Source organism: Oncorhynchus gorbuscha, linkage group LG22 (genome assembly GCF_021184085.1).
Source record: "Oncorhynchus gorbuscha isolate QuinsamMale2020 ecotype Even-year linkage group LG22, OgorEven_v1.0, whole genome shotgun sequence".
Classification (NCBI taxonomy): domain Eukaryota; kingdom Metazoa; phylum Chordata; class Actinopteri; order Salmoniformes; family Salmonidae; genus Oncorhynchus; species Oncorhynchus gorbuscha.
In genome coordinates this window covers 5,004,785-5,024,660 of record NC_060194.1, presented here as the reverse complement: position 1 = coordinate 5,024,660, position 19,876 = coordinate 5,004,785, and the positions used below count along the sequence as shown (strand labels likewise).

Here is a 19,876-nt window from a genome sequence, read left to right as displayed (position 1 = left end):
GAATGATGAGAAAGTTAAACGCACAAATATTATACCCCCCAAGACATGCTACCCTCTCACCATTACATGGAGAGGGGAGGTATGATATTGGTGCGTCCAATTTCCCTACTTTTGTTTGTCTTAAGTAACTTTCAGTAGGTATCAGAAATACATAAATTATGTTTTGTATGGCTATGAGGCCAGGTTAGGGTATAGTAGCTGTTGATTCAGGGGAATACATGCCAGGCACTAATTTGCAATATAGCCTATGTTGTTAGCTTGGCTTTTATAACACAAGGCTTAAACAGACTGGCAGAGAGAAAACAGAGTGACAGCAGAGAAGGTGCTGAGACAGATAAGACAGCAAGGAGGCAAACAAAATGGCTAGAGCAGAGGCACAGTTATAGTGGTGAGTTGGTGTCTTTACATATTGCATTGGTTTTAAACATAAGCTGGTATAAAAATAAAACAGAATGAGGACCATGTCTCACCAGTCACTGGTACAGAAATGGTTGACTGATTAGTACTTGGGGTAAAGTAAGTCGCTCTGGATAAGAGCGTCTGCTAAATGACTTAAATGTAAATGTAAATGTAAAGGTCTTGCTGGAAGACCCACATGCAGCCAAGTGTCTGCCTACTGGCAGAGGCAACCAGGTTTTTGGCTAAAATATCATGGTACTAGGTAAAGTTCATGATGCCGTTGACCTTAACAAGGGCCCTAGGACCAGTGGAAGCAAAATAGCCCCATAGTACCAGAACATCTGGTACTAAATGTCAGGGCCGAATTCAAGTCCCAGTCCGTCCGTATTCATTACCCCGATTCTGTTACAAAAAAAAACGTATTAAAACGGAAGCAAACGGAAAGGGAGGGACCTACCTGACTGTGTCCCACCATAGAAACTCTCGTTTTAGTTGCGAAACTATTTGGCTAATGATCCCAGGTTTGTTCTAGCACGTAACGTCACGTAGGAAAATAACGGTCCATTAATCCCAATGTATATATGCAGACGTTTCTCAATATAAACTTACATATGAAGCTTGTTGGACATAAAATTACCTTTCCCTAGTAGCAGTCGGGTTGGCAACCACAGAAAATAAAATTAGTACCGATAGCTAACTTCTTCAGCTAACTCTTGGCTTGTTAGCTAACGTTGGCAACACAAATAAAAATCAACTGTGGTTAAATTGCCTTGGGTTTGTGAGGTTCCTAAATTAGTTATTAAAATAGCTATTGCAATCACCACTGCAAACTGTATATACACGCTAGTCATTTACAACAACAAAATATTACCTTAGGTAGGTGCGTTAGCTATAGCTAGCTAGCTAACCGAAGAGACATCAAACGAGAATGATTTGACGGTTGACTCAAATAACACGCTAGCTAACTAAGCTAACCGTCGTGTAAAAACAAGGACCTTCTCCCTAAATACACCGAGCTGTCTACAAGAAAAACAGATTCGTTTTTTTTTTGGTCGTTACCTTAACCTCTCCTTTTGCCCGTTGTTGAGAAAAAGGCTAGACGAGTTTAAACAACGAAGAGGTCGCCGCCGTATCCCCCTCCTCCTCCTCCTTCACCGACCATCACCGTGTTAATCCCGGGAACTCAATTTGAACAGAATTGAAGACGTTCAGAAAATCTCCCTAAAAAAAACAAATCACGCGCTCGCTCGCGCCCCGTTCTTTTTTCTCCAAACCATCTTTGCTCAACAGCATGTTCCTCACATCCCACTGTGCACACATGTCAGTCCAACGTGGACTACCAGTTTGCATATCACGGAATTGGGGAGAATGGGTAAAAAAAAACATATATTAAAAAATACCCCCCCCCAAAAATGGATAATTCAGTGGATAATATTTCGTTGAGACTTTGATCAATGACATTACAACCTATATTCACCCACTCAAAAACACAACCAAAAGTTAGAATTTCCAATGTGTTTATTATTATGTTTTCAACTATCGAAGGGCACCACCAAATTCTAATGAAAAAACCATGTCGGATTTTTGGTTTAGTTGTCACACAAATGTCTCACTGTGGCTTTCAACCATTTTAAAGAGTAGTTCACTATTTTACAACTTGATGTTAGATGGTTCCTCAACCCTGAAAGTAGTCTATAGGCCAAGATAAACTGTAATCCATGGTTCAATTTTCTTTAACAGCCACTACAAACTTCAGCTAACTTTCAATGGAAGTGGTGGGGGCATGAGAACATGTTTAAAACAATTATGCTCAAATCACCTGAAATCAATTCAAATCAACTCCATATTTGGTTTGATGTTACTTAAAGGTGATTGTGTAATTGAAAATAAAATAACATGCTTTTAAAGGAAATGTAACAATAAAACTTTTTCAAAATAAAGAAATAGGCCTGGATAGCATCATTGATGATAGCATCTAAACTTTTATTTAACTAGGCAAGTTAGCTAAGAACAAATTCTTATTTATAATGAAAGCCTAGGACCAGTGGGGTAATTGCCTTGTTCAGGGGCAGAATGACAGATTTGTACTTTGTCAGATCAGGGAATTGATCTAGCAACCTTGTGGTTACTGGCCCAGAACTCTAAGCGCTAGGCTACCTGCTGCCCAACAAAAACAATAACAAAAAATACCTATATACAGTACCAGTCAAAAGATTGGACACACATACTCATTCCACAGCTTTTCTTTATTTTTTACTATTTTCTACATTGTGGAATAATAGTGAAGACATCAAAACTATCAAATAACACATATGAAATCATGTAGTAACCAAAAAAGTATCAAAATATATTTGATATTTGATATTCTGCAAGGCAGCCACCCTTTGCCTTGATGACAGCTTCACTCTGCGGTCCAATGCATCTCAAACCATCTCAAATTGGGTTCAGGTCAGGTGATTGTGGAGGCTATGACATCTGATGGAGCACTTGTAGGCTGATTTTCCTTCACTCTGTGGTCCAACTCATCCCAAACCATCTCAATTGGGTAAACACTGGGTGATTGTGGAGGCCAGGTCATCTGATGCAGCACCCCATCACTCTCCTTCTTTGTCAAATAGCCCTTTACACAGCCTGGAGGTGTGTTTTGCGTCATTGTCCTGTTGAAAAACAAATGGTCCTTCTGTAGCTCTGTAGCTCAGTTGGTAGAGCATGGCGCTTGTAACGCCAGGGTAGTGGGTTCGATCCCCGGGACCACCCATACGTGGAATGTATGCACACACGACTGTAAGTCGCTTTGGATAAAAGCGTCTGCTAAATGGCATATATTATTATTATTATTAAATGATAGTCCCACTAAGCGCAAACCAGATGGGATGGTGTATAGCTGCATAATGCTGTGATAGCCATGAGGGTTAAGTGTGCTTTGAATTCTAAAGAAATCACAGACAGTGTCACCAGAAAATCACCCCCACACCTCCTCCTCCGTGCTTCACGGTGGGAACCACACATGCGGAGATAATCCATTCACCTACTCTGCGTCTCACAAAGACACGGCAGTTGGAACCAAAAATCTCAAATTTGGATTCATCAGACCAAAGGACAAATGTTCACCGATCTAATGTCCAATGCTTGTCTTTCTTGATCCAAGCAAGTCTCTTCTTCTTATTGGTGTCCTTTAGTAGTGGTTTCTTTACAACAATTCAACCATGAAGGCCTGATTTAAGTCTCCTCTGAACAGTTGATGTTGAGATGTGTCTGTTACTTGAACTCTCTGATGCATTTATTTGGGCTGCAATCTGAGGTGCAGTTAACTTATCCTCTGCAGCAGAGGTTTTTGTGACTGCACTTGAATAAACTTTCAAAGTTCTTGACATTGTACATATTGACTGACCTTCATGTCTTAAAGAAATAATGGACTGCCGATTCACTTTGCTTTTTTGAGTTGTTCTTGCCATATGGATTTGGTCTTTTACCAAATAGGGCTATCTTCTGTATACCACCCCTACCTTGTCACAACACAACTGATTGGTCCAAATGCATTAAGAAGGAAAGAAATTCCACAAATTCCACAAAGGCACACCTGTTAATTGCATCTGGTTGAGAGAATGTGCAAATCTGTCATCAAGGCAAAGGGTGGTTACTTTGAGGAATCTAAAATATATGTTGATTTGTTTAACACTTTTTTTGGTTACTACATGATTCCATATGTGTTATTTCATAGTTGTGATGTCTTCACAATTGTTCTACGATGTAGAAAATAGTAAAAATAAAGAAAAACTGTTAAATGAGTAGGTGCGTCCAAACCTTTGACTGATACAGATTGTATACTCTAGCGAAGAAAGTAATACTAAGTGGATGTTTTCTAGTAAGCTGTTAGTAGCCCATGTGCCCCACACTAATAATGTGGTTCCTTTCCCCCTCATAACATAGCCTACTGTTCTGACCTGGTGGTGCACATGTATCATATGTAGCCTGTTTTAGAGAAATGTAATTCTTGAATATTGTAAGAGCTTTCATTGTCTTCTTCTATGCCCCCTTTATTTATCCTATGGTTCTGACTTGGTGTACAGGGAAAATACTTTAAGAATGGCCCATGTTCTGAATTCTGTTGCTGTACAAAAGTGCTGAACAAATAGTTATACTGGCTACATCCGTCCTCATTAATGTCTTAATCAAAATTTTGGCAAGTCGAACAAGACATCTACTTTGTGCATGACACAAGTCATTTTACATTTACATATACATTTAAGTCATTTAGCAGACGCTCTTATCCAGAGCGACTTACAAATTGGTGCATTCACCTTATGACATCCAGTGGAACAGCCACTTTACAATAGTGCATCTAAATATTTTAAGGGGGGAGGGGGTGAGAAGGATTACTTTATCCTATCCTAAGTATTCCTTAAAGAGGTGGGGTTTCAGGTGTCTCCGGAAGGTGGTGATTGACTCCGCTGTCCTGGCGTCGTGAGGGAGTTTGTTCCACCATTGGGAGCCAGAGCAGCGAACAGTTTTGACTGGGCTGAGCGGGAACTGTACTTCCTCAGTGGTAGGGAGGCGAGCAGGCCAGAGGTGGATGAACGCAGTGCCCTTATTTGGGTGTAGGGCCTGATCAGAGCCTGGAGGTACTGAGGTGCCGTTCCCCTCACAGCTCCGTAGGCAAGCACCATGGTCTTGTAGCGGATGCAAGCTTCAACTGGAAGCCAGTGGAGAGAGCGGAGGAGCGGGGTGACGTGAGAGAACTTGGGAAGGTTGAACACTAGATGGGCTGCGGCGTTCTGGATGAGTTGTAGGGGTTTAATGGCACAGGCAGGGAGCCCAGCCAACAGCGAGTTGCAGTAATCCAGACGGGAGATGACAAGTGCCTGGATTAGGACCTGCGCCGCTTCCTGTGTGAGGCAGGGTCGTACTCTGCGGATGTTGTAGAGCATGAACCTACCTACTGGAATTTTTCCAGCAATTGTTTACAGACAGATTGTTTCACTTATAATTCACTGTATCACAATTCCAGTGGGTCAACAGTTCACATACAGTAAGTTGACTGTGCCTTTAAACAGCTTGGAAAATTCCAGAAAATTATGTCATGGCTTTAGAAGCTTCTGATAGGCTAATTGACATAATTTGAGTCAATTGGAGATGTACCTGTGGATGTATTTCAAGGCCTACCTTCAAACTCAGTGCCTCTTTGCTTGACATCATGAGGAAATCAAAAGAAATCAGGCAAGACCTCAGAAAAAATATTGTAGACCTCAACAACTCTGGTTCATCCTTGGGAGCAATTTCCAAAGGCCTGAAGGTACCATGTTCATCTGTACAAACTACAGTACACAAGTATAAACACCATGGGACCACGCAGCCGTCATACCGCTCAGGAAGGAGATGCATTCTGTCTCCTAGAGATGAATGTACTATGGTGTGAAAAGCGCAAATCAATCGGAGGACAACAGCAAAGGACCTTGTGAAGATGCTGGAGGAAGCGAGTCCTATATCGACATTACCTGAAAGGCCGCTCAACAAGGAAGAAGCCAAGGAAGAAGCCACTGCTCCAAAACCGCCATAAAAAAGCCAGACTACGGTTTGCAACTGCACATGAGGACAAATATCATACTTTTTGAAGAAATGTCCTCTGGTCTGACGAAACAAAAATAGAACTGTTTGGCCATAATGACCATCGTTATGTTTGGAGGAAAAAGGGGGAGGCTTGCAAGCTGAAGAACATCATCCCAACCGTCAAGCACAGGGGTGGCAGCATCATGTTGTGGGGTGCTTTGCTGCAGGAGGGACTGGTGCACTTCCCAAAATAGATGGCATCATGAGGAAATAAAATGATGTGGCTATATTGAAGCAACATCTCAAGACATCAGTCAGGAAGTTAAAGCTTGGTCGTAAATGGGTTTTCCAAATGGACAATGACCCCACGCATACTTCCAAAGTTGTGGCAAAATGGCTTAAGGACAAAGTCAAGGTATTGGAGTGGCCATCACAAAGCCCTGACCTCAATCCTATAGAAAATTTGTGGGCAGAACTGAAAAAGTGTGTGCGAGCAAGGAGGCCTACAAACCTGACTCAGTTACACCAGCTCTGTCAGGAGGAATGGGCCAAAATTCACCCAACTTATTGTGGGAAGATAGTGGAAGGCTACCCAAAACATTTGACCCATGTTAAACAGTTTAAATGCAATCCTACCAAATACTAATTGAGTGTATGTAAACTTCTGACCCACTGGGAATGTAATGAAAGAAATAAAAATCTGAAATAAATCATTCTCTCTACTATTATTCTGACATTTCACATTCTTAAAATAAAGTGGTGATCCTAACTGACCTAAGACCTGAAATGTTTACTTGGATTAAATGTCAGGAATTGTGAAAAACTGAGTTTAAATGTAGTTGGCTAAGGTGTATGTAAACTTCCGACTTCAACTGTATGTGTTTTTTAAAGGCAGTAACGAACTGTTTTGCTGCCAGACAAGGTCCCTCTGGTAGACAGGTGTAGCAGTGGTAAGGATTCACTCCATGGTGCTGAAAAGAAAGCTCTGCTATTGGGACAGCATGATGTTGGTTCTAACAGTTTGTCACCGTTATAGTGCAATTCATGTATTGTTTAGTGTTGTGTTGTGACTTTGCTGGCATTCATCCCAATGTAGTTTTTTGTTGTTTGCCCCACCAAGATGCACATGCTAAAATCGCCACTGGCAACATTGAATCTATTTATTATTTTTATTAAGTGAAGACAGCGCAACAATTATTCTCACGATATCACATTGCTAGTGTCACTGACAAATGTCATAGCTAAGCAGGGCTGGGTTTGGTTAAAATCCTAGATGGGAGACCAAACGTTAGCTGAAGCTAAATACATTTTCCATTAGGAGGTTTTACCCGGCGTATTGTTTTTTTTTTCTGATAGTGAATATAACGTTGAAGAGCTGACATTGTTTTAAATGTACAAGTTCAATATATTTGATACAAGGTTTGTCTTTGTGGAAATGTGGTGACCATGATGACATAATCCTGTGGTTGAAATTTCACCCTCAAAACAATAGTTTATGTTGATTACTTTTTTCAAATGCACCGTATTTTCCACGTAGATTCTACCTCACAATACAGTGATAAATTACTTTGAAACAACACTGATTCAACCAGTTTGTGCTGTGTAGGATGGTTCTATTGCACTTGCGATTATCTCCAGTACTTCAATTGAGTTGAATGCACATTTTCAATTGTTCAAACCTTCACGTGGCCCTCTCCCTGTCAGCTATTACATTATATTTGGCTATTGGATATACAGTGTGGTGGTGGTCCCATCAAAATCCCTTCATTGTCCCCCTTGTCAAACTCAATAGTTCACGACGTTCAACAATAGAGATAGTTGTATTGTCGCCGACACTGTATGTAAATTCTTGCATACAGTTATAAGAAGAGTGACTTCTGTGGTGGGCTGTACACTCTCGGTAGAAGCCACAACGTAGGCTATTTGCCCAAATGTTACTGTTGGCATAGATTGTTGGAGCTCAGCAGATCTATACCCTCACCTGCTCAGAATGCACTTATTTCGCTTGTCCTCCGAGCAGCCACGTCTTGTATGTGACATTCATAGGCCCTACCCTACATTGGGATCAGGGCGAGGATGAAAAATGCATCCATTCTGCAGCCAGCATATGTGGGAACTCCTTCAAGACTGTTGGAAAAGCATTCCTCATGAATCTGCTTGGTCTATCCAAATTGAATCAACCAGGAAACACAATCCAGACAGCCACTGTTTTCCATCAGGGCCAGCCAGATTAGTGGGAGGATGAAGTATTTATACCAAAACACACATGCACTCAAATGTCCAACATCATGTCCATATATCAGAACTGCCCTCATGGAAGTATTCTCTGGTGGCAGGCAGATATTGCCCTTTACTATGCTTTAGGGAATGTATGCTCGCTCTGGCAACACTCATGACTCACGCCACAACTGGCCTGTAGGCTTTGTGCTCCCCAACCCTTCTCTTTATCACATGATCTTGGGAGAGTATCATCAGTGGCCTTCAATGTACTATTTCACTCTCAATTAGCCTTTAGGCGTACTTTTTTAGAATGTCTTTGTGGAAATGTGGTGACCATAATCCTGTGGTTGAAATTTCACCCTCAAAACAACAGTTTTTATGGTTGCTGAATTGTTTCGAGTCCAGTGTATTTCATTTACATTTAAGTCATTTAGCAGACGCTCTTATCCAGAGCGACTTATTTCCTACGTAGATTCGACGTCGCAATACATTGACAAATTAGGTTGAAACAACATTGATTCAACCAGTTTGTGCCCAATGGGTTAGCTATTACAAAGTAAAGTAAAGACATTTATGACAAAGTGGCGCTGTCCAGCACTTAAAATGTCTAATGGTTAAGCAATAACAGGACTCTGGTAACCATATTCCAGGATCTTATTGTCCAGTTCTCTTTCAAATGAAAGAAACCACTTATAAATATGTAACAGAGTTAAGAATGTACTGTAAACTCACTCCACAGCTACCTTAAAATGTCACCGATGGAGCTATCGAATAGATATTTTCCGACAGCTCAAACGGTTGGTATGTTGTCAAGGAGGGGGGCGGTCACGTGTGTTAGCGAACAGAAAATCAGTGGTTTGAGTTTGATATGGGGACAGGGACAGTGGAGGAAGCTATACTGTTTGCAGGACATTGATGTCTGTTTCAATGAGACGATTCTCTAAAGGTGGATATTGTGTCACACAGCCAGATGGGCATCGGAGAGTCTTGATCTATGTATAAAAAAATAAAAAAATGTGTGCGATGAGTCTGGCATACTGCTTGATGACAGCTTGGTGATGGGGAGTACCCCTAAATCATATCCTCTATATAAGGTTTTCCCAAACTCACAAACTCGGTCCTGGGTGAACGTTTAGTTTTTTTGCCCTAGCACCACACAGCGGATTACAATAACCAAAGCTTGATGATGAGTTGGTTATTTGAATCAGCTGTGTAGTGCTATGGCAAAAAAACAGGACTGAGTTTGGTAAACCCTGCTTTATTTGGCTGCATTTACACAGGCAATTCAATTAAAACTGAATTATTGGCAAAGATCTGATTGGTTGAAAGACCATCTATTGGCAAAAGATTACTCTCCCCGTGTAAACACGGCCTCTTAATGCCACTTTCACCGTGATTTTTAAAAAACTCATCCTTGGTAAACATGAAATCATCAGTCAACCTGCATGCTTCCAAACATTGGAGTAACTTGAGTATTCATGCTGAAGCACACAATGCCTAATTTATTTTAATGAAGAGGGACAGGTCAGACACACCTGCATCTTCCCCTGGGCACCGGATAGAACTTTTGTTATTAAATAATCACTTAGGCTGCGTTTAGACAGACAATTCTGATGTTCACACAGGCAGCCTAATTCTGATGTTTTTTTTTTCACTAATTGGTATTTTGACCAATCAGATCAGCTCTGAAAAAGATCTGATGTGATTGGTCAAAGGACCAATTACTGGAAAAAATATTCAAATTGGGCTGCCTGTGTGAACGCCCTCAAACTCACTTAACAGCGACCCCAGTGTTGAGCTGAGCGCAACAGTAGATCCGGGTCACGGCACTACTGTTAAGGACGTCACACTGCTTGTTTAGCGAGTACCGCTTACTCCTGATTCGGCTCACACAAGGCTCAAATCCAGGACCTCCGCGTTGCCAGGACAAGTGACCGTAGTCCTGAAGCGTCTTAACTGTCAGCACAAGCCGAAAAGCAAGCAATTCAACACTTTAGGGTGAGGAGTAAGTTTCACACATCCTCATGTGCTACACTAAAAGCGGTGAGGAAAGAAAGATGTAATTTTGGAACTATCCTTACAAATGCATCACTTTGTAGGGTGAATGTCACTGAACTTAGCCACAGCCAAACTCGATCCACTTCAAAAGAAAGAGTGCTCTTTTAAATGAAGTCTTATCAAGAAGATGAAACAAAAAAAGACCCATTCCATATCCAATGTATTTTCTAGCGGTAAATTGACCCCTTTATACAGTGTTCCTTGTACTTTTGCCTGTGGACAATAAGGAAATTGAGGCTGCCATCCTCAATGTGTCATTGGAATTTCATCACACTCAAACTGAAACTCAAAATTGTAACTGCGCTGAGAAAATACACTTTTGGAATAACTTTCGTTTAGTTAATTTAATCCAATTAACATTGATTTACTTGAAATGTAAATCCTTGTCAAAACATTACAAACATACTTTCCCTCAGTACAGGGTCCTAAAACAGGTTTAATTGAATTTCAACTAAAGCATCCACAGTCCACCTACCTGAAATAAGAGACAAATTGAGTTACTCACAGAGGCTAAAAGCCACACCGGTTGTGCTGACCTTAAATTCACCTGAGCGCCAGAAGGATAATCGCACCATAATACTGGTCCACTAAGCCCTCACACCCAATCATCCCATTGGCTGAACGACAGTGGTTGCTATGGCAGCAGTCTAAATGTGCATGAGCAAAAGCACAAGGTAGATTTTATCAAGAGATGGATGACTGGTGTAGATTTGATTTTCATGTTGCATAAAGACGTTTCAGTACAAACGTCCTCCCCAGGTAATTTTGTGCAAAATGGTCATGGTTAAACTGCAGGAGTTATGACCAGTAATTCAGTGCCAAAGTGAAACAGTTGAGAAATTGAGATCAGAAGGGAGCGTACAGTGGGCAGTCACTAATCAGGATGTGACCCAGCCATGTGGTAGTAAGTTCCTCCTAATAAGATAACCACTGCAAATTCTAACCAAAACCGAGTCAAATCATCAAAGCAAAAAAAAAAACTTTTAAAAAACTAAACCACTCCAGGTTTTAATTTGTAGTTTCTCCTAAATTCTATTGTTCTTCAACTCCATTTTCTTCAAACTTTGAGGAGACATTGTTACCAGTGATCTGACCGATTCACCACGCCTCCTGTGGTTGCAGCAGATAGGATGTAATAAACACCATATCTGCTTGAGCCACGTTGTCTTGGGTCTGTAATCTACAGTGGACAGCAATACTGCCTCATGGGTGGAGAAACCCACCTTCTCTTCAGTCAGTCCCCGTGCTCTAATGCCAAAAAACAAGACAAACGAGACATAGAAAACAGGCTTAAGTATGAGTCTACAGCCTCACACTATCATCATGCCTGGTTACTTAAAACCTTTAGCCATTGTTCCATGGCTGCTTTGGTTGCTTAGCTGAATATGGTTAAAGGTAGGTTCGGGCTGATCCTAAATCTGTTGTTAAAAGGCATGAGGTAACCTGAGCTCTACCACCTGACCACCATGTGATTGGCACAAGGCCCCCCAAGCAACTAATACCCCTCTGAGATAGAGGAGAGCTCTGGGAACAAGAGAAAGAGTGAGAGAGCGAGTGAGAGTGAAAGTGAGAGAGATCGAGACAGAGAGAAAAAGGCAAAAAAGAGAGAGAGGGTAAGTGGAAGGATAGAACATGGGGCGTAAGGAGAAATAAAGAGGGATTAAGGATCATATTACTAACATATACAGTAGCAGACAAAAGTTTGGACACAGTTGGATACAAAAATGTCCAAGGGACATGGGAGAGTTTGTTCATACTGGTACCCAGGGTTGGAGCCACTTGTCAAGGCTGTGGGTGCTCAGAGATGTTCCAAATCCAACTTGTATATTTTATTGAACTATTTCAGCAGAAGAGGATAAAGATAGCATTCAGAAATAAGGGGAGGGTTCTGGGTGTGACATGGGAGGTTTGAGTTTATCAAGGCTGTGGGTGCTCAGGAAGTAGAGAAAGAGGGTTATTCCATGATAGCTCTGTATATGAGAGGCTCGATATAGTCCTCTCTGTAACGGGAGTTGATGACTCTCTGTCTTTTGGAGCCCTGCTTCACCTCCTTCTCCGTGAAGATGCCGTCGAAGCGCATGTCTGATGCCTTGGACTGAAGGAGTGAGAGACACAGGCAATGAGAACGTTAGTGACGGCTTAGCTATGAGGTGGCGCCATTAAAAAGGTAGTATCCAACACATCATAAATAGAATTGAAGAAATACATTTACATACAATACCAGTCAAAAGTTTGGACACGCCTACTCATTCCAGGGTTTTTCTTTATTTTGACTATTTTCTACATTGTAGAATAATAGTGAAGACATCACAACTATGAAATAACACATATGGAATCATGTAGTACCAAAAAGTGTTAAACAAATCAGAATAGATTATATATTTGAGATTCTTCGAAGTAGCCACCCTTTGCCTTAATGACAGCTGCACGGCTGCTAGAATACTGACTGGAACCAAAACATTTGATCATATTACTCCAGTGCTAGCCTCCCTCACTGGCTTCCTGTTAAGGCAAGGGCTGATTTCAAGGTTTTACTGCTAACCTACAAAGCATTACATGGGCTTGCTCCTACCTATCTTTCCGGTTTGGTCCTGTCCGACATACCCGTACGCTATGGTCACAAGACTCAGGCCTCCTAATTGTCCCTAGAATTTCTAAGAAAACAGCTGGAGGCAGGGCTTTCTCCTATAGAGCTCCATTTTTATGGCATGGTCTGCCTACCCATGTGAGAGATGCAGACTCGGTCTCAACCTTTAAGTCTTTATTGAAGACTCATCTCTTCACAGTCTAGTCTGGCCCAGGAGTGGGAAGGTGTATAGAAAGGCACTGGAGAAACGAATCACCCTTGCTGTCTCTGCCTGGCAACTTCCCCTCTCTCCACTGGGATTCCCTGCCTCTAACCCTATTTCAGGGGCTGTGTCACTGGCTTACTGGTGCTCTTCCATGTCGTCCCTAGGAGGGGTGCATCACTTGAGTGGGTTGAGTCACTGACGTGGTCTTCCTGTCTGTGTTGGCGCCTCCCCCCTTTTGGGTTGTGCCATGGCTGAGATCTTTGTGGGCTATACTTAGCCTTGTCTCAGGATGGTAAGTTGGTGGTTGAAGATATCCCTCTAGTGGTGTGGGGGCTGTGCTTTGGCAAAGTGGGTGGGGTTATATCCTGCCTGTTCGGCCCTGTCCGGGGGTATCATCGGATGGGGCCACAGTGTCTCCTGACCCCTCCTGTCTTAGCCTCCAGGATTTATGCTGCAGTAGTTTGTGTCGGTGGGCTAGGGTCAGTCAAATGTTATCTCTGGAGTATTTCTCCTGTCGTATCCGGTGTCCTGTGTGTATTTAAGTATGCTCTCTCTAATTCTCTCTCTCTGAGGACCTGAGCCCTAGGACCATGCCTCAGGACTACCTGGCATGATGACTCCTTGTTGTCCCCAGTCCACCTGGCCGTGCTGCTGCTCCAGTTTCAACTGTTCTGCCTCCGGCTATGGAACCCTGACCTGTTCACTGTGATTACTATTATTTGACCATGCTGGTCATCTTTGAACATTTAAACATCTTGGCCATGTTCTGCTATAATCTCCACCCAGCACAGCCAGAAGAGGACTGGCCACCCCCCATAGCCTGGTTCCTCTCTAGGTTTTGTCCTAGGTTTTGTCCTTTCTTGGGAGTTTTTCCTAGCCACCGTGCTTCTAAACCTGCAATGCTTGCTGTTTGGGGTTTTAGGCTGGGGTTCCGTACAGCACTTTGAGATATCAGCTGATGTAAGAAGGGCTATATGAAGACATTTGATTTGATTTGATATTGCATTCATTGTAAAATCATAAAAATGCGTGCTGTCTGTGAAACAGGAAACTGCGCATTAAAGATAATATGGATTATGTTTTCCCTTGATCGATGGCTTCGTCAATGACTGGTTTATGTTAGTATTACTGAATGTAAGCAGTGTAATGAACAAACTATCAAGTAATCCAGTGGGTTTGAGCAAAAAGAAGTAATGAAAAAAGTGAAAGAAAATCACAAAAAGATCTCTAGAAATGCATATGGCCTACAGTATGAGTAGGGAGCGTACACTTAGTAAGTTGCCCTACTTAATATCCTCATTGCAACAATATTTAATGAAAGGTTTTCCAATGTAACATGATGCCTATTTTAGGATGATGCCTAAATTAAAATGTGTTTTATTAAAATGTTAAGTGTATTAAGTAGGCCCAAGTCATTACAAATTTTGCTCAAGAAATACAACATAAGTCATCCAACAGCATTAGGGGTTTTGATATCAATTGAAACGGCAATATACTTTTACTTCAAAAAGTATTTTCACGTGGACATGTTGGGGTTTTCCTCTCATTTTAGAATTCTCAGACGCAGGTGATCTTATGATAACTAAATCCTTCTTTAAGTAATAACCACATACATTTCTCCATCTGGCAGAGACCCATGGAAAAGGCAAACAAAGCTGCACAGTTCAAGGCTTGGCATTTCTGCCCGTCCTTCAGCAGATGTTATGATCCTCCGCCAAGGCCGGGGGAGGGGTGAGGAGTGAGGGCCCCCGGCCCAACGGTGAAGCTCATCAGCCAGTCGTGTGGCTGCAGGTGGCTCTCTGTCAGTCTCCTGGAGGAGAGCAGAGCTGAGCAGAGTCGATGAACCAGCCACCTGCCTGCCATCTGAACATAGTCCTCACAGCAGGTGTCTCTCTGCCCTACAGAGACAGAAACCTGACAGAACTCTCTCTGCGGTTGTAGTGCCTGTACATCTCATGAAAGGTTTGCTTTCCTGGGTTCTCAGTGCTAGTTTTTCTCGACAGTGGCCTGGAGAGGGAAAGAGGGAGGGGAAGTGAGGAATCAAGGTGTGGGTGGTAATTGGAGCTGAAGTAGCTGCATCATGCCAGGTCTGCTTCAGTGGTAGAGGGGAGCGGAATCAGGCTTGGGGAGGAAGAGCACAATGGCCTAGTGTGGTGAGCTCAGGAAGTGTGGTACATGGGACCATGGCATGACTACTAGGATAGAACTAGAGCTAAGTAGAACACACACAATACCTGGGAAACATTCAGAGACATAAATGAATTTAAGTTTGAGCAGCGGTCAGTCAATAGTGAACGTATCAATGTCCTCTATGTTTTTAGTTTTTAGCAGTTTGATGGACTGACTGTTTTAAATGTGTGTGATGTGAGAATGTGCAGTGTGTGTATATGATCCTTTTAATGTAAGGTGATGCCAAAGAAAAATGGCCATCATAATGGCATACGTTTTGTTACCCTAAAGGCCAATCCCCCCCCCCCAAAAAAATGTACAGTTTATAATGAATGATTATTACATATCGCATCCCCTGCTTGTAGAATAATGACACACTGAATGAACCAATGACAAAACGATTCAACTCCCGTAGAAGATCGTCTGTCACTCACTTGCAGAGTTTGAGTAATTTCCTTTACATACCCACAGAGTTAGTCTATGGCTGCCCAATACTTTTACTGGCACCATGGAGTCATACACACAGTACAGCAGCTGACACGCCTAGAAAGCTACTGCTCATCGAAGAAGACAAGAAACATAGCAGAAAATAGCACCCTAAATTTCCCGTTCAAAGAACACAATGTTCTGAGACACTGATCTTGATTTCCAACAGGGAGAAGAACCAGAGAACTGTTATCTTCAACGAGAGGGAAAAAACGTTATTCTGAATAACTTTCTTTTCGTATAGTAGTAACTGTGCTGATGTGCCATATTAACATAGTCACAGTCCTTGTAATAACACTAGCTAGCAACTATGAAATCTCTGTCTCCCTTTCATGCCGTTTCAGTACCAATTGCAATCCATAATCCTTGCACCCAAGATGATAACTAATGTTTCAAAGTCTTTGGCTTATGAAAAAAAAATTCAAGGTTGTTATTAGCCAAATGATGTCCTGCAAGGATGAAGTGGCCTTCTCTGAGTGACTGAATGACGGTGGCACCGGAATGCCTGTGACCAGAGTGAATGACACGAAGAGGAGATGGAGAGTGGTAACAATCGAGTCCACAGCTTGGCCTTGGATGCTTCTATTCTTATTATGCTCTTATATGCATTTATCACATGGGATCTAATTTGCAGGGCTTGGTAATTCTATTGGCAGCTTCTCTGGCTCTTTAGCCTCGGGCCACCTTTGGAGGAACACTCGTCTCGTGCAATGATACGATCCGAGTGTATATCTTCTGATATACACTCACCGGCCAGTTTATTAGGTACACTACCCCGTTCATGAAAATGGATCACTCCACAGTGAGTCACGTGGCTTGCTTTGTAAAGCATGCGTTGAGGCATTCAGTTACTGCTCAATTGATTGTTAGACTTGGCTAAATGAGTGACCTAAGCAACGTTGAGTGTGTATGATCATTGGTACCACATACAGTACCAGTCAATAGTTTGGACACACCTACTAATTCAAGGGTATTTCTTTATTTTTACTATTTTCTACATTGTAGAATAATAGTGAAGACATCAAAACTATGAAATAACACATATGGAATCATGTAGTAAACAAAAGTGCTAAACAAATCAAAATATATTTTAGATTCTTCAAAGTAGCCACCTTTTGCCTTGATGACAGCTTTGCACACTCTTGGCATTCTCTCAACCACCTTCATGAGGAATGCATTTCCAACAGTCTTGAAGGAGTTCCCACATATGCTGAGCACTTGTTGGCTGCTTTTCCTTCACTCTGCGGTCCAATTCATCTCAAACCATCTCAAATTGGGTTCAGGTCAGGTGATTGTGGAGGCCAGGACATCTGATGTAGCACCCCATCACTCTCCTTCTTGATAAAATAGCTCTTACACAACCTGGAGGTGTGTTCGGTAATTATCCTGTTGAAAAACAAATGATAGTCCCACTAAGAGCAAACCATATGGCAGGGCATATCGCTGCAGAATGCTGTGGTAGCCATGCTGGTTAAATGTGCATTGATTTCTAAATAAATCATAGTGTCACCAGCAAAGCATCCCCACACCTCCTCCTCCTCCACGCTTCAAAGTGGAAACCACACATGCGAAGATCATCCGTTCACCTACTCTGTGTCTCACAAAGACACTGTGGTTGGAACAGATTTCCATGGGTCTAATATCTATTGCTGATGTTTCTTGGCCAAAGCAATTCTTCTTATTGGTGTCCTTTAGTAGTGGTTTCTTTGCAGCAATTCAGCCATGAAGGCCTGATTCACGCAGCATTGGTAACTCTGGGTCTTTCTTTCCTGCGGTGTTCCTCATAACAGTCAGTGTCAACATAGCGCTGAATGGTTTTTGCAACTGCACTTGAAGAAACTTTCAAGTGCAGTCGGACTGACTGCCCTTCATGTCTAAAAGTAATGATGGACTGGGCGGCAGCGTAGCCTAGTGGTTAGAGCGTTGGACTAGTAACCGGAAGGTTGCGAGTTCAAACCCCCGAGCTGACAAGGTACAAATCTGTCGTTCTGCCCCTGAACAGGCAGTTAACCCACTGTTCCCAGGCCGTCATTGAAAATAAGAATGTGTTCTTAACTGACTTGCCTGGTTAAATAAAGGTAAAATAAAAAAATATATATATATATTTGCTTATTTGAACAGTTCTTGCCGTAATATGGATTTAATATATTTTTTGTTTTAGTGGGAACTTGGTCGTTTACCAAATACCACCCATACCATGTCACAACACAACTGACTGGCTTAAACGCATTAAGGAAAGAAATTCAAATCAAATCAAATTTATTTATATAGCCCTTCGTACATCAGCTGATATTTCAAAGTGCTGTACAGAAACCCAGCCTAAAACCCCAAACAGCAAACAATGCAGGTGTAAAAGCACGGTGGCTAGGAAAAACTCCCTAGAAAGGCCAAAACCTAGGAAGAAACCTAGAGAGGAACCGGGCTATGTGGGGTGGCCAGTCCTCTTCTGGCTGTGCCGGGTAGAGATTATAACAGAACATGACCAAGATGTTCAAATGTTCATAAATGACCAGCATGGTCAAATAATAATAAGGCAGAACAGTTGAAACTGGAGCAGCAGCACAGTCAGGTGGACTGGGGACAGCAAGGAGTCATCATGTCAGGTAGTCCTGGGGCACGGTCCATAAATTCCACAAATTAACAAGGCACACCGGTTAATCTCCGGCCTCAGTTGCCTTGTTCCCCCAGCATGTGAAGGGCACTCCAAGATGAGCTCCAAGATGGCAGTTCAGACGTCTTTTGTCCTCGTCTTGTCGTGTCCCATATATATATATATATTTACAACTTTTTTTCGCATACATTTTTTAAATTTTCCATAAACTCATCTTCAAAACACTATCCTGCAACACGCCTCACCAATTTATATTTATAAAAAAAGGATTATTTACCTCAAATCTGTAATCCTCCAAGAAGCTAGCCAGAAACTCCAATAAACTAGCCAGAAGCTAGTACAGAAGCTAGTACAGAAGCTAGTTCAGAAGCTAGTTCAGAAGCTAGTTCAGGAGCTAGTTCAGGAGCTAGTTCAGGAGCTAGTTAGCTTCTTTACTGGCAAATCGTTAGTATTCAGCTAACCACGGGTTTGTGGTCATCAGCTATCCTTTAGCTCGAAAATCTAATCACCAGTTTTGTACGGCACAGCGCGGCTCGGAACGGAACATACCGGACCAATTTTTCTCTCCATGTCCCTGGATTTCAACCGCTAACTCTGGACATTCATACCTGGATCTCACAGCTAGCTAGCTGCTATCCGTGTGACTATCAGCTTTCGTCGATTCCGGAGCAAACATCAATTATTCCGGAGCTAGCCAGCTGAAGAGTCCCATCAATCACTCCTGGGCTGCAGTCACCTATCCGGACCCATTTTACTGCCTACGCGGAGCCCCACCGGGCCTTCACAACTGGACTGCCGACGTTATCTACCCGAAGGAGTTATCCGGCTGCTATCTGAATAGACAATCGGACAATTTATTTATTAATTTTTTTCTTCTTGGGCCTCTAACTAAATCTATTGTTTGTTTTTGTTGTTGTTGTGCGATTAATCCCCTCTACCACACGGAACCCCACTAATCTACTGACGGAACGCAAGAGGTGGCTAACAACAGACCTCCATCCTATGCTAGCTTGCTACCGATGGCCTGGCTATCTGTCTAAATCGCCGTGACCCCCAACCAACCTCTCCACTCACTGGACCCTTTTGATCACGACTAAGCATGCCTCTCCTTAATGTCAATTTGCCTTGTCCATTGCTGTTCTGGTTAGTGTTTATTGGCTTATTTCACTGTAGAGCCTCTAGTCCTGCTCACTATACCTTATCCAACCTATTAGTTCCACCACCCACACATGCAATGACATCTCCTGGTTTCAATGATGTTTCTAGAGACAATATCTCTCTCTTCATCACTCAATACCTAGGTTTACCTCCACTGTATTCACATCCTACCATACCTTTGTCTGTACATTATACCTTGATGCTATTTTATCGCCCCCAGAAACCTCCTTTTACTCTCTGTTCCAGACGTTGTAGACAACCAATTCTTATTGCTTTTAGCCGCACCCTTATTCTACTCCTCCTCTGTTCCTCTGGCGATGTAGAGGTGAATCCAGGCCCTGCAGTGCCTAGCTCCACTCCTATTCCCCAGGCGCTCTCTTTTGACGACTTCTGTAACCGTAATAGCCTTGGTTTCATGCATGTTAACATTAGAAGC

At 42.3% G+C, this 19,876-nt stretch overlaps 1 protein-coding gene across 9 annotated transcripts in view; it reads right to left on the bottom strand.

Annotated features, from left to right (window-relative positions):
• Positions 1-1,727, bottom strand: part of LOC124009683 (CMP-N-acetylneuraminate-beta-1,4-galactoside alpha-2,3-sialyltransferase-like) — an 80,156-nt gene extending 78,429 nt beyond the window's left edge. For 2 of the 9 annotated variants that reach the window (XM_046321741.1, XM_046321744.1), the window contains exon 1: positions 1,459-1,723. The gene's annotated coding sequence lies outside the window, so the exon portion shown is untranslated. Of the gene's footprint in view, positions 1-856; positions 1,142-1,270; positions 1,423-1,458 lie in introns of those variants that run through there. The other 7 variants (XM_046321747.1, XM_046321740.1, XM_046321748.1 and 4 more) reach the window with 7 other exon arrangements.
• Positions 1,728-19,876: the final 18,149 nt, after the last annotated feature.